General features: G+C 45.0%; 1 protein-coding gene across 2 annotated transcripts in view; it reads left to right on the plus strand.

Moving 5' to 3' along the window:
• Positions 1 to 13,717, plus strand: part of MXI1 (MAX interactor 1, dimerization protein) — a 58,234-nt gene that overhangs the window by 13,446 nt on the left and 31,071 nt on the right. The window lies entirely within an intron of this gene.

The raw sequence follows: 13,717 nt of genomic DNA on the forward strand, positions 1-13,717 counted from the left end.
TAGAGAAATCATGCATTTAGGTCTTGTGCAGATCTTGTCATTTAAAGGCCTCCTGTAAAAATGTCTCTTAAGCAACCTTGCAAAGCACAGTTGTTTTCTTTTTCTTCTTTACTTATACATTTTTAGAAGTCAACATGTATGCATTGCTGTTGGTCTTTAGTGAACCAAATAATCCATGATTATGTGGTTCAGCATATTTATGGAGCCTGGATGCTGTGTAATTCAATTAAATTGAAGTATTTCCCTTCAGGATTTGCAGCCCAGACATGGGCTCTATGCTGTCATGTCACGAGCACCCAGAGAAGTTCTGAGGAGCAGGCAGCCCAGCTCTTGATGGCAGTGGCAGAGCAAGTCTTATAGAACTGTGATGGTCTCCCAGTCCCAGCAAAATAGTTCTATTTTCTACCCTGAACAGGGGTGTGCAGATAAGAGGGAAAACATTGCTTCAGTATTTCTCATTTTCATGATGCATTTTTAAGGAGGATATTTTATCTCAGTCGTGCAGCTGGCAGCAGATACGATGCAGAGGGCTTCCCCTCTGCAATCCTCAGGACATTATCTGTAGGGATGTGCAGTGTTTTACATGGGTATTTTAAAGACCTCATGTTGCAATCTGAGGGTTAAAACCTAACTATATTTAAAACTATGCAGTCCTGTTTTAATCAGGGGTATTTAGGTACTGAAACTGACCCACCTGCAAAAATATGTGGAGAATTGCAGTCTTTGTGGCCTGGAGTTCATAAGAAACACAGGAAACTTTTTGTTTTAAATGCCATATAACACACAACTAAAAGCAAAACCCCAAGCAGCTCAGTTAGCCAAATTTCATTCAATTAGCATTTAATTTTGCCTCTTTTTTTCGTTTGCTCTTGACAAAAATGTCTTCTGTTATTTTGGACTGGGATGAAAAATGAACAGAGATTTATTCGAACATACAGGATTTAATGTTTAGTCCTTCTGAAGACATGTGTGGGGCAGAAGCTGAGCTCTGTAAACTTCCTGGAGAAGTGAAGTAGCCCATGCTGGGAGTACAGTTCTGTGGGCACATGACATCAATGTCACTGGAAGCTGCTCTTAGGGACCCTCCATGTGCAGTTCTAAATAGACCCAGTGATTTGAAAGGTTCATTATAGTTAGTTAGGATTAGACTGGTTTGATATTTATACATTTTGGAAAATAATTGAGAAGATTTTTAAATCAATTTAAATCGTTGTGTCAGCAGGAAATAAAATGAACAGCAGGGATGCAAAATGATTCCCTCCCCCCCCCCTTCATACAGTCAGTTTAATGAAGTTATAATTTATAACAGAATCTGAAATTACATTGCAATATTAGATTGTCCTTTGTGTTTGTTTTTATTTAGCCTCTCAGGCATTTAGAAAAGCCTGTTAGTTTTTGGCCTGATCCTGGGGAAATGCCAAGCACCCCCCCAACAGCATTAGGAGCCCTCAGCTCTCCCAGGAGGCCTGTGTTGTTAAGGGCACTCAAAGAATCTGTTGCTCAGTTCCACGGGTGAGGGTTTGATCTCTGTCCAGTTTCTTTTTCCTTTCACTTTCCTCTCTTCCCATTATCCTCCCTTGTGTTTGAGGCTACTACCCAAAGGCCTTTCAGACAACTACAGCCCAGTAGCAGGTTGGAAGCAGCAGCTGTAATGGGTATGGTAAGGCATTTTGGACACGGTGTCTTGCACATTTGGGTGTCTGGGTTTCTCTGCTCTTCTGGCTATTCTAGTGATGCAGCTCATTTTCTCTGTCATTGCACTCTCTTCTGCTACATCTGAAACTTTTTTTACACGCTTTAAATCCCATCACTTGGTTTTGTGCTTAATCTTCTCTGTAGCCCTCCACTCTCATAACCTTTGAAGCTGTTTTTTGAGGGTAGGAGTGGGCTTTAAGCTTAATTTGCTCGCAGTGTCCCTGAGCAAGGATTGAGGGGGCAGATAGGTTTGCATTAGGTGCCTCGTGATGGCTTCACGTGCCACAGGCTCACTAACAAGGGTGCAGAAGCTGAGAGGATGTAGCGTGTGTCGCTCGCTGCAAGTCAGCCTTGGCTGGCTGGTGCATGAGAAAACCTGATTTCCCAGAGCAGCAGTTCTGTACAGCTGTACCTCATTGTGCAGAGGAGGAGTAAGGGGGTTGCTGAGCACTTGCTTAAGCATGGTTTTAAATATATCTTTTCTGTCAGAGGAGGTTCCCTGCCCCCCCCATTGCTCTGATGGCTGAGTACCTGCCAATTCTCAGTCCTTCCTACAGCCTCTGGGGTTAGGACAGTGCTGATTTCACTGGGGGAGATGAGGCACAGGGGGCTGAGTGTCTCTTGTGTCAGAGATTCCTGAAGAAGCGAATCGCTCTGTCAGCCCCTGTTCGTCTACTGTTCTGCACAAAGCCCCTTGCCCCTTTCTTCCCATCCCAGAGATCTGGTCTCTGAGGCTTTTTGTTGGCAGCTTTGCTGCTTCCTTCTCTATATCAGTTGTTATTTGTTTCTGGGTGATACTTGGTTTATTTGCTGGTGAGTGCTTTTATTTTTTTTTTCAACCACTTGCACTCATACTGGATCACACCTTACTCCACAGCTATTGGGAGCTGAGTTTTGTCTCGTTGTGTGTAGGTGGGTTAGAATCTGACCCTTGTGTAATATGTTCGGAATAGAGACTGCTTTCTGTCTCAAGTCTTGTAGTGCCAGGGAGCTTTATTGATGGCTCAGGACTTGGCTTTGCTTCATGGAGTACAAATCCACATGTGTAAACCAGAGAAGGGATGAGATTTGCTGTGTCATGTTTTGACTTATGCCACATTTTGATAAATGTAAGAACAATGGGATTACTATGTGGAATCTTCATGCTGCTGTTGAAATTTTGGCTAGACAGAGTTGGAGATGGGATCTTATCTTCCAGAAGAGAGCAATATATGAATATGCTACTTAATTTTTCAAGAAAGGCAAACTGGACATGGTTGAGCTGTTAAGGATTGAATCCCACTGTCCTGCAGGTTTATACTGGAATACAGTTGATCAGAGCAGGTTGGCAGGTAGGGCAGCAACTCAACACTGTTCAGCCTCTGCACATCCCATCTGCCCATTTGATATAATTTGCCCCAGTGCAATTTGCAAGTGTAGACAAGCAAGTCATAGTGATCCTGGAGTTTCTGTACCTGCTGGCAATAAGTTGTGCCTTTCCTTGTCTCTGCTGATCTACATCAGAAGCTGAGATCCTGCCAACAATTTGGGAAGAAAAAAGTACCTCATGGAGGTGAGGTTTTGTATGCAGCATCTTCTCAGTGGTACCTGGCTTTGCAGTACAACTGGCAGCTTACCAGACAAAATACAAAAAGTGAGGGTGAACCTAGCAAATGGCACGAGAAGCATAAACCCCATGCCCTGGAGAGGAATGCGGCCTCCAAAAGTGCTGGGGCTGATGTAGCAGTTTCTGTGGGGGATCCCACTGTGTTCCCCTTTGTTACCTTCTTTATTTTATAGCCCTCCAAGAAAGATAATCCTGCAGAGCTGCAGTTCCTGCTTTCTTTTGTGTATTAGCACCATAGCCATCCATAGGGAGATCTGCATGGCAGGGAGTCTATGCAAATCCCATGATTCTGGGATGAATTTATACTTTGATACCTTCAGCAGGTGTAAAATGTAATTTGTGGTCTCTTTAGACTGTCTGAATTGTGCCTTTGTATAAACTAGAAGCAAGCCCAGCTGTCGATGTTGATGTGACTTAGCTATAACTCACCACTGCAGCATCACTGTGCTGTGAATTGTCACCTTGTATGACTGAAGGGTCTTGATCCCTTTGTCCTCCCAGATTTGGGGGCCTTCTCTCCAGGAGCATGATGTTTTGCAGCAGTGGGACTGTTAGTCAGGGCTCTTGCTTTACATGTTGCAGCACTCTACCCAGGTAGAGCTGTGCTGCAGCTGATGTGGGCTGGTTTGCATCACTGCTAGCAGTGCTGATGCAGTGACAAGAAACTTCAGGTTTTAGTTCTTCAGTTGTTAGCCCCAGCTCCCAGAGAGATTTGGTGCTCTGGGATGGTGGGGAGGATATTTGGGCTAAACCCGGTCATCTGTTCCTTGAATTCCCTCATTTTCTCTCCCCATTATATTCAGTGTATAGTCAGTTCTCTGGTTTAAGTAGTATTCCTTGTTTGTCAGGTGTTCTGTTGGTTTCATCTTCCACTCTGACCATGTTTGTATCTTCTCTGTGTAATGCCTCATCCACAACATCTGCAGGGTTTTATCCTTCATGCTTTTGTTTAACCTGACCTCACCCGCTACTTGACAGTGTATTATTGGTTGTCAGCTGTATGTTTCCTTCTGTTCCCCTGTTTGTAGGTAAGACTGACTCTTTCCTTTCTTGCTCCTGGTTGAGCTTTTAAATCCATTTCTCTTTCTGACCCAACCAGACCAGTTGGTGTCATGCTGCTGAGTTAATTGTCTTGCTCATTGGAGTTCCTGCTGTTGATCAGCTCCTGATCCCTCCTGACAAACGTCTGTCCAAATTCAAAGACTGACTGCTGTTTGTTCTCCTCTTGGGAGTGTTAGCTCCTACTGCCTACCCCTTTTGAACCAACAAAGATAGGATTTGGTTTTGTTGACTTATTTTGGGCTCTCTTGATCAGAGGCAGTGCACTTGGCTGGCCTTTGCCTGCATCTCTTCTCTATGAGACACTGCCTTGTTGATCAGCTCAGAGGGAACAGGCCTGCTTTTTCCATCGTGCTGGATATATTCCCATCTCTTATTTCTGTGCTCCCTACTGTACTTCCATTCTCTGATATAAAAGGGATTTCACTTCAGTTCTGTTGCTATATGAATCCAGTTTGAAGTAGCCTAGATGATTTCCAACATTATCTCAATTACTTGTTTATACTTTCCTGCTTGCTCCTGTGATGTGAACTGAGAGCAGTTCTTTTGCCTCGGTTTTGATTAAAGTTCCTCTGGATAAAATGGTCGATTATTTTCTGAACTCTTCTCATTTATCTCTTTTCATCTGTTACACCATCAAGAAGGGAAAACTTATGCGAAGGAACAGAAGACATTGAGATTGTTGTTGAGACTATTACTCCAGTGGTCATTGCCCAGATGCTTGGGCAGCTGTAAAGCGATGTATAGATGTGGTCAGGTAATATGGCACCAGTTCTGGTTTGCTTTTAACAGTTAGGCTACAAACTGCAACAGTTCATGAACCGCTTCATAAGTAGCATGGCCATCTGGGAACAGTGGGAGGTAGCCACCTCACTGCCATCATGTTAGTTGCTGCTGTTTGTGAGCCAGAGCTGTAAGAACAGAAGAAATTGGAGTTCTTCCACTTTTCTCAGCCTTCCCAGATGCTTGATGAGTATGGCCCTGTTGACAGAATACAACCACAGACATCAGGACATGTGGATTCTTTTCCTTGTTTTCTTACAGTCTGTATGAGCTTTTGTGCCTCAGTTTCCTAACGCAATGTATAGCTAACAGTACTGTTGCTGTGTTTTCCTGTTTTCAAGTATATTTGCCCTCCCTTCATCTCCAGGTGCAGTATTGCAGCAATATCATTGTAACATGAGAGATAACTAGCAAGTCTAAATAGAAGTGAAGAAAGTCTGGCCTGGCCCACAGCCATACAAATGCCATCAGTTTCTTTTCAAACAAAGTGCGTTTCAGTCAGGTGGTGTTTACTCAGAAAGCCTTCTTTTCCCCAGTGCATCTGAAGGCAGTTTCTTCAGGTCAGAAGATGCGTATTGCAGAGAAGTACGTGTTCCCCAAACAGACTGCTGCTCCGCAGATGACATTGGTAGGGCTATTTCTGGATATGACCATCTTCCTTGAAAGGGTAATGTAATGTGTGGGAAGAAGCATGGTATAGGGCAGAGGGCTGGCATGCTGGGCCCTTGGATCGTTTCCCAAGTCTGCTGCCGAAAGGCTGCAAGATCTGGGCACGTCAGATGACCTACATGGGTCCTACCATCTGTACATTACATGGCTTCCACCATCTGTACATTGGGGTAATGCACGCAATTTTCTAATCCTGTTTTCAGGAAGCAGAATCAGTGGTTTGGAGCTTGTGGCTGTTTGAAAGAAGATGAGACTTAGGATCCTATGTTTTCTAGGTAGATTTGAAAATTGACTTCTGTGTCTTTATTCTCTCCTGTGAGTTACTGTGATCTCTCTGCCATGCAGGCACCAGCAGCTGTGATAGTGGTTTTGGTGTGGCCTTGGAAGAGACTGAGTTGCTGACCATGCAGTGAGACTTGTGGAGCCTGCTGGAAGTCAGCGGGCAGGGACTGCATAGAGCTTCCTGCAGCATCAGGTCCCACCCTTCTCTGTAATATACTTAAATATTCAACAGAGAAAACTTTCTTAGCAGAGATATTAAGGTGCTAGCAGGGGCTAGATGAAGAGTGTGCCTCATTTAGTTCATTCATGTTGTTTCAAATTACCTGTTTATGATGTTCATGTAAGGATGTTTGTGTAGGGTGGCACTTGGGAGTGACCTGAACAACAGCGCATACCTGACACTAGTGTGAGGAAGTGTCTGTATTTTGCTGTTCTCATTCTGTGCCATGCTCTTCTCTGTTCATGGGGGAGCTTGGAGGTGAAGCCACCTCACCAGGTCGTGAAAAACATGGTTTTGTCAATGTATTAAAAAAAAAAAGCAAATTCAGGAATCTGTCTACAAGAAGTTCAACTCACATCATGGATCATAGACAGGAAGCTTGCTTTGATGAAGGCAAAGAATATACCTTTTCCTGACCTGTAAGAATCTACCTGAATTTGGCCAAGTTCTGAGTCATTATAGAAGATGGCTGCTGCACCTCCAGGGGAGGTGGGGTAGAGTTTCTCTGCTGAAATGGCGAAGATACCTCCCAGAATGAACATACATCAGACTTTGTGTCTGATCTGTGTGCATGAACACCTTCTGGTGTGGTTACTGTGGGCAGGAAGGGAAGGAGGTGGTTTCTGTAGGGCCTTTGCTCACTTGTAACAGAAGTTAGAAGGCAAATGAATAGAGCAGTGAATGGAGCAGCACACTGGAGAGCTTGCCTCACTCTTGGCCTTTGTCAGCAGCCCTGTGTGCATTCAGCAAGTACCTTTTACTCTGACTTGTTATAGGAAACCCACAAATAGTATATTCTTCGTATTGTGATTTTTTTCCTCCAAGAAATGAGCCTGGGATCTGAGCTTTGGAAGTGCTGATGATGCACAGCCACAAGGGTTCACCAGTGGGAGTTGTGCTTTGAACATGTAAAGTGGCCCAGAAAACCAGGCCCTTGGGGGTCTGGAGGCACTCAAAGGGACGAGAAGCTGCAACTCTGATCTCCCTGTTCATTAGCTTCCAATTTGGAAAGTGAGGATGCTTGACAACAAACGTGCTTGTGAACTGCCTGGCTGCTGCTCTGGGTGAGCCTCTCAAGAAGCCTGGAAGGAAACCACCGGTTCTGTATTCAGAGCAGGGCTTGGCTTGAGGCCACACGTTGAACAATGAGGAGAAAACAAAATATTGAATAGCTGCTTGTTCAGCAAACCCAGTTCCTCTTGGCCGTGCAGGGCCCTGTGTGAGGGAGTGTATGACATGGGGCAGTTTTCCCTTAGCACTTGGGGCTGGGACGGCCTCTGCACACGGGGTCTCTGGTGGGACAGGAGAAGGCACGCTTGCTCCCAGCCTGTACAGTGGGAGGAGAGCCAGCTGGGAACCTCTGTGCTGGCCCCAGATTGCAGCAGTGAATGCAAAACAGCATTCTTGCTGTTGTGTGGCCTGGCTTGGAAAACACTTCCCCTGCAGAGAGCTACCTTGTGCTGCTTAATGGGCTGTTGAGGCAGCCCAGCTCTAGAAGTGGGAGTCACTCATGGTGTTCGGCAAGGAGGAGCTGTCTTCCTGCGCTTTCCTCCCTTGTGCTGAAAAAACAGAACATGCACCAACAGAGGAGTGTGCTTTGTTTGGGACTGCAGCTGCAGTTCCTTCCCCACCTGAGGGTTATGCCTGATGTGTCTGTCACATTGGTTTTATCAGTAAACTAATAGTACTTTGCTCTTGGCTCCTAGTTTAGGTTCTTCTCTGGCACCTCATGCAGTGGTGCCTGAGAGTAGGGTTGGATCACTTGGCAGACTGTGCAAAGCATGAGGATTGTTGTTTTTTTTTTTTACCTATTTCAGCTTACAGTAATTATGTAGTTTATCTTTGACCCAACAACACATGATGATGTGTTGACACATCACAATGACACAAATGTCCTTATTAGACATCTCTGGGATGCCTGAGAACAGCAACCCACTGATGTGAGCTGTGTCCTGGGGTTCAAGGAACCCAAGATAAGTACTGTGCTCTGCTACAGAGTTCTTCTGTGACGTTGGGAAAATCACTTGGAATTTGTGTTGGTGTTGTTTCGCTGCATTAAAAGTTAGGGAAGAGTTAATTTCTGAAGTGTTGTCAACAGAAATAATGGTTGTGAAGAGCAGGTACCAAACTGAGAGGGGCTTTATAAATACTGTAGGTGGCTTTGGAGACATTTACTTCTTTAAGGGATGTGTGCAATGCAGCTTTAGAGGTTGATTTTGCCTGAGTGTTGCAGGAGGCTTTCAGGACACTATACAAACCCAGGGGTAGGTGGCTTCCTGCACTTGTGAACCACATGAAGGAGCTCTTTCCCCCTCATTGAGCTGAAAACAGACCATGGGGCCATTTCTCCTTTTCCAAAGATGAACAAACATGAACAGGTGCCAGTAATGCTGTGTCTCCTTCTCTGCTGGAGACAGAGAATGTGAACTTTGGAAAGGGTCTGGCTTGATCCTGGGAAAACAGCTTTGATCAGAGCCCTGGGAGGAATCTGATACCATGTTCATCTCAGAGTGACAGAAAAACTAGCCAGAGTTTGGGGCCAGGTTAATCTGGTGCATCGCCATTGACGTCAGTGAGAAGGTGAAACAGTCTGTTCTGTCTCCTCACTTCTGCTCCTTATGGAGAGGCATTCATTCTGGACCTGGAGACCAAACAGTGTGGGGGCATCACGGGGTGGTGATGACTAAGACTTTTGTCTTTAGTATTGCTTGGAAGGAGGCATTCTGTTAGACTTACTGATATGCAAGGCTGAGGTGAAGCACTTGTTAGACTTGAGGCTAGTACTTGCAAAGGGCATAAGGACAGCAGCAGCAGGACTTCTGCTCAAGCTATGCCATCTCCTGTTAAGCTGAATCCCATTCCTTACTGTAGGAACTCTTGGCAGTGTTGATCAAGTACCATAAGCTGCTGTGTTCCCAGCCAAGGCCCTGTGCAGCCCTCTGAGAGCCAGGCTTCTGGTAATGCCAAAGGTGAGGTGGTTTAGAAACTCAGGCCTTCAGCATCTCCATCTGTGGAGGAAGATTTGACTCTTGCACAGCTATTGTTTGTCTTACCGTTGGGCTGAAAGCCTCCTGTGCTGTTACTGGTGGAGATCCTTCACAGGCTTCCTAGTCTATGGCTTGTGCAGTTGGTTTTGTAACTACTCATGGTGTTGAACTACTGCTACTTGGAACCCTGGCAAGACACTGAGGCTCTTCAGCCAGTAAGTTTTGTTTTGTGGACACAGGTGGATTTAAAATTGAAAATAGCTGTTGGTCACCCTTCCTTTTCATTTATTGTGTTTTGCCACTCAGCTGCTTCCAGTAGGACTCATTTCTGAGGAAGAAGTTCCATGAAAGAGAGAGCAGTTATGTAGTTCACTGGTTCCAGAAGGGTGGGTTGATCTCGGCTTGGGGAGTGGAAGAAGGCATTTCCTGCAGGGGAGTTTGGTAGCCAGGTGAATGAGTATCAGCAGAGCCAGAGGGTGGGAAAGGGCTGTAGGAAAAGACCGAGATTGTATGTGGTGTGACGATGCATAAGCAGCAGACGTGGCTGAACCTGAGTGAAGAAAGACAGAAAGCAGTTGGTCTGGTCTGTGGATGGGTGTTCTTGCTGTTTCAGGTACATGATTCAGGTAACTGTGCCTTAGTTTGCATATGCTGATGGAATATTTCTTTCCTGATTAATCTCTTGTTAAAGCAGAATGGGATGAGTGAATTTGGAGGAGAAGCATTGGCTCTGTGTTGGCACTGAGGACATGTATTGGAAGAGGTAATTGGAAGTGGTCATTTTTATTCTCACTGACCCCTTTACCTGGGGGCAGTACTTAGGGGCAGCAGCCTCTCCTGAACTGCTGGTACCTCTGTTGTGATGGAGCTGTTGGAGTCCTGGGCTCCTCTGGAGCTGGGAGCTGGTGCCAGGTAGAGACAGGAGGGTGACCAGGTACAAGGAGATGACCTGGTCATTAGGTCTGGATGCCATCTGTGTTTCATGTACTACAAGGAGCCTGGATTGCTGTCCTTTCACAATAGAAAGCAGTAAGCTCACTGAGAAGTCAAATCAGAATGCAGATATGCTGCAAATGCATTCGTGAGGCTGTTTATCAATATTAAATGTGTAAACCAGAAAGGTCAGCAGTGTTTAATGTCATGTGGCAGCTCCGTGATTTTAATTACAGTGAAAAACCCAATGACAAATGAATTCAGTGCTCCTGTTCCTCCCTGCTGCAGTTTGTTTCGTTGGCTTACCTGTGCTCTGGGAAAGTTTGACTGGATCAGCTATGGTAGGAGATTTTATTTATGGAAAAGGGACAAATCACTATGTTTGATTCACTGGGGAATTCATTGTAGCTTGATGTTTCAGGAGCACCTTGTTACAGTGCTCAATAGCAAGGTTGCAGGCAGAATCACAGCGGCTGCTGCAAAAGGCTTGTTGCATCTGACCTTAAATTAGAGTGACTGACGGTGCTTCCCTGTTTGTTCCTATTTTATATGCAGTTGCAGGTATCTGGGATAAAGAGGGATAAACTTCAGTTTCTTTGCTTTCAGGTTCTTGTTGTTTAAAATCAGGCCTGCTCTCTTGGTTTTGTTGTTTGCTTGGCTCCTTTACATTCAGCTTCTAAAACTCTTCCTTGATCTTTTCCCAAGCTGTTCTCAAAATGCACTCAGCAGGATCTTTCTTCTCATATAACATTCTTTCAGTTTTTAGCAGTAGTTAATCACTTCGGGTGTTTAAAATTTATTGTTAAAGAACTGCCTGCTGTAGAAACCTGACTTTTAAATGAGAACCCTGCAGACGGTTTGTGCTTGAGCTCCTTTTATTGCAGCTGAGGACTGGTACATGTGCTGGGGCTTCTTTTCCTCTCTGAACATGTCCATACCTGCGTGGCTGTGGCTTCAGCTTTGCAGGTGGGGGCAAGGGCCTGCTTGCCCTGTCTGGGTATCTGAGTTCCTCTGGCTTGTAGTTCATTCTCAACAGCAGTGTGCTTATGTCACTGGGTGACACAGGCTGTGGCTGACTATCCACAGCAGCAAAGCACTGTCACACTGAATGCGTCCATTCCTTGCTGTTGTACAGGCAGCATTACAGGTAACCCTGAAACGTTCCCCGAGTGCTGCAACAGTTTATAGCTGTGCTGTTCATCTTGTACCCATCAAAAAGCTGGCTGTGGCAAATAAGGGTAGAGCTTTGGTTTCAGTCTGGCGATACTCCGGCGGTTCTCAGCTGATGATAAGCTCAGCTGGGTTAAAAAGGTCCAGTTACATGTGTTTTTAAAAGATACTTTTTTTCCTGAATGTAGTATCAATAGAGGTTCCTGTACTTTTTCCACTTCACTGGCAGCACTGTCCTTGTTTAACTTCAAATAAATCTTAGTAACATGTACAGCCCAAAGACGAGGGGAGAAAATTAATCTCTAGTTCAGGAGCTACAGAAAATGAAATGAATTATGAACAGAAGAGAGAGGTTTTTTTTTCCCCTGTATCCGTTGTCCAAGCAAAGGGAAACTGGCACAGAAGAGTCAGTGATTGGTGGTAGTGGTTTGGGTTTTTTCCCTAAGTTTAGATAAAAGGAAAAATTAAAACTTTTCCAGATTGCCCCAGTAAGACCAAGCAAAGCATAAGCAGGTAAGAGAAGTAACATCCCTGTAGGATTCATCCAGCATTGCTGAGATTCTTCCCTTTGCATTCAGCTTCAGTGGGAAAGTGGTGGTAGGGAAGTTGGGGTTTGGTTTTTTTCCTTGCCACAGATATGGTTGAAAGTCACAGCATAAATTCCCTGACTTGGTTAAAAGCCTGTGACCCCTCTCAGTTGTTTTGTTCATCAGAAGGCAGATAGGTAATAAAGAGTCTCCTGTGTGAGAGGAGTAGGGAGAACCTGCTGGTTTAATTTTGTTCACAGCAGTGGGCCAAACTTTGTTCTTTCGGTGCTGGTCTTGATGATTGGCCCGATATAATATAGGAATTCAAGGCATTACATAGCTCTGGCTTCATAACAGCTAATGGCATAGGCAAGAACAGGGCAAAGTCTCCTGCAGGAACATACAGTAAATAAACCAATGAGCATGTTCCACAGAACATACAGGCAGTGGTTTCAACAGGCCTCAGCTCAGCCTTGGTGGCTTAATTTGTGTCCAAGTTGCCTGGATAAATGGATTTTGCTGGTTTAGACTCCATGGAGGGTATGGGTTTGATCTGGGAGACTTTCTGGATTAAATATTATGTTCATGTTTCTGATTGCTGGGAAGCAGAATTAAGGAAGGCATCCTCTCCTTTTGGGAGGGAATGAGTTGCCTCAGCTTTAGGGGTTTGTCTGTATGTGCCCTGCCTTTACAGTATCCCATATCATGCTGTGCCCAGACATACAGCACCATTTTGTTTTACCTCTGTCCACCTGCAGCTCTCAGCCACAGCTAAAACTCATTTGCCTTGTTTTTCACAGACATCCGTGGCTTATTCCTTGTCTTCAATGACGTTCTGACACCTGTTAAGTGCTCCTCCTCCCTTTTTTTGGAGAAGCATTTAATTATGACAGGGTTTCCCTTGGAGCATATCCTCCATTCAGTTCCCTAATTGTAGAATTCTCTGTGGGATTCTCCAGATGGGGGATAGAGGATAATCTTCTCAGAGCTCCGGAAGAAATGTGATGCCAAATTACAGAAAATAGATCCTTTTTATTAAGCTCTTGGGCTCCTTTTATTTTAAGGTGACCTTCTGTTAAAACGAAATGTTGGCTAAATGGCTATCTTTTTTTAAATAATCCTCAACAACTTTACCTGGGTTACTAACAACATCCTTAGATTAGGAATCCTGAAAGGATTTCAGCTTTTGGCCACTCATGCTGCCATCACAGAGGCAATGAATGAGCAGAATGAACTCACCAGTTTCCCTTTGGTTTTAGTTGGTCTCATTTTCCAGCTGTGAGCTCTAAGGGAGTGCTGGCAGCTTGCTTGGTGTGGCAGGCAGGTATAAAAACAAAGCCCTCTCCTTTGTCAAGTGGTCACAGGGCCACTTGATGGGTCACTCACTTTCCTGTGAGCTGGTGGTGTGGCAGTGCAGTTTCAACCCCTCGGGGGTTTCCAGGCATCCGAAAAATGCTACTCAGTAGCGCTGATGTTTGCAAACACAGCAGTGTTGCTGTCCTGGTCAAATACTGCTCCAATCAGGTTCTTTTAAGTTTGCTAGATCTAGTGTGTGACTGCTGAAGGGCTCTAGGGATTGTCCTCACAGAGCATATCCCGCAGGAAGGCTCCCATGTGTTTGATGTGCTCCATGAGCTCCTGTGTTAACAGCTGATACCAAGAGTTTTACAGGGTGAATGGAGAAACAAAGGCATAAAGAAATACAACTGCAGCCCTGTAGTGAGTTGGTGGGAGAGCCAGAAGCAGTCTGGAAATGGCTGATTCTGGTCCCTGTTTTCATCATTGC

This window comes from Pezoporus wallicus, unplaced genomic scaffold, assembly GCF_028554395.1.
Source record: "Pezoporus wallicus isolate ANWC-B61680 ecotype Strahan unplaced genomic scaffold, APGP_CSIRO_Pwel_v1 contig_3365, whole genome shotgun sequence".
Taxonomy (NCBI): domain Eukaryota; kingdom Metazoa; phylum Chordata; class Aves; order Psittaciformes; family Psittacidae; genus Pezoporus; species Pezoporus wallicus.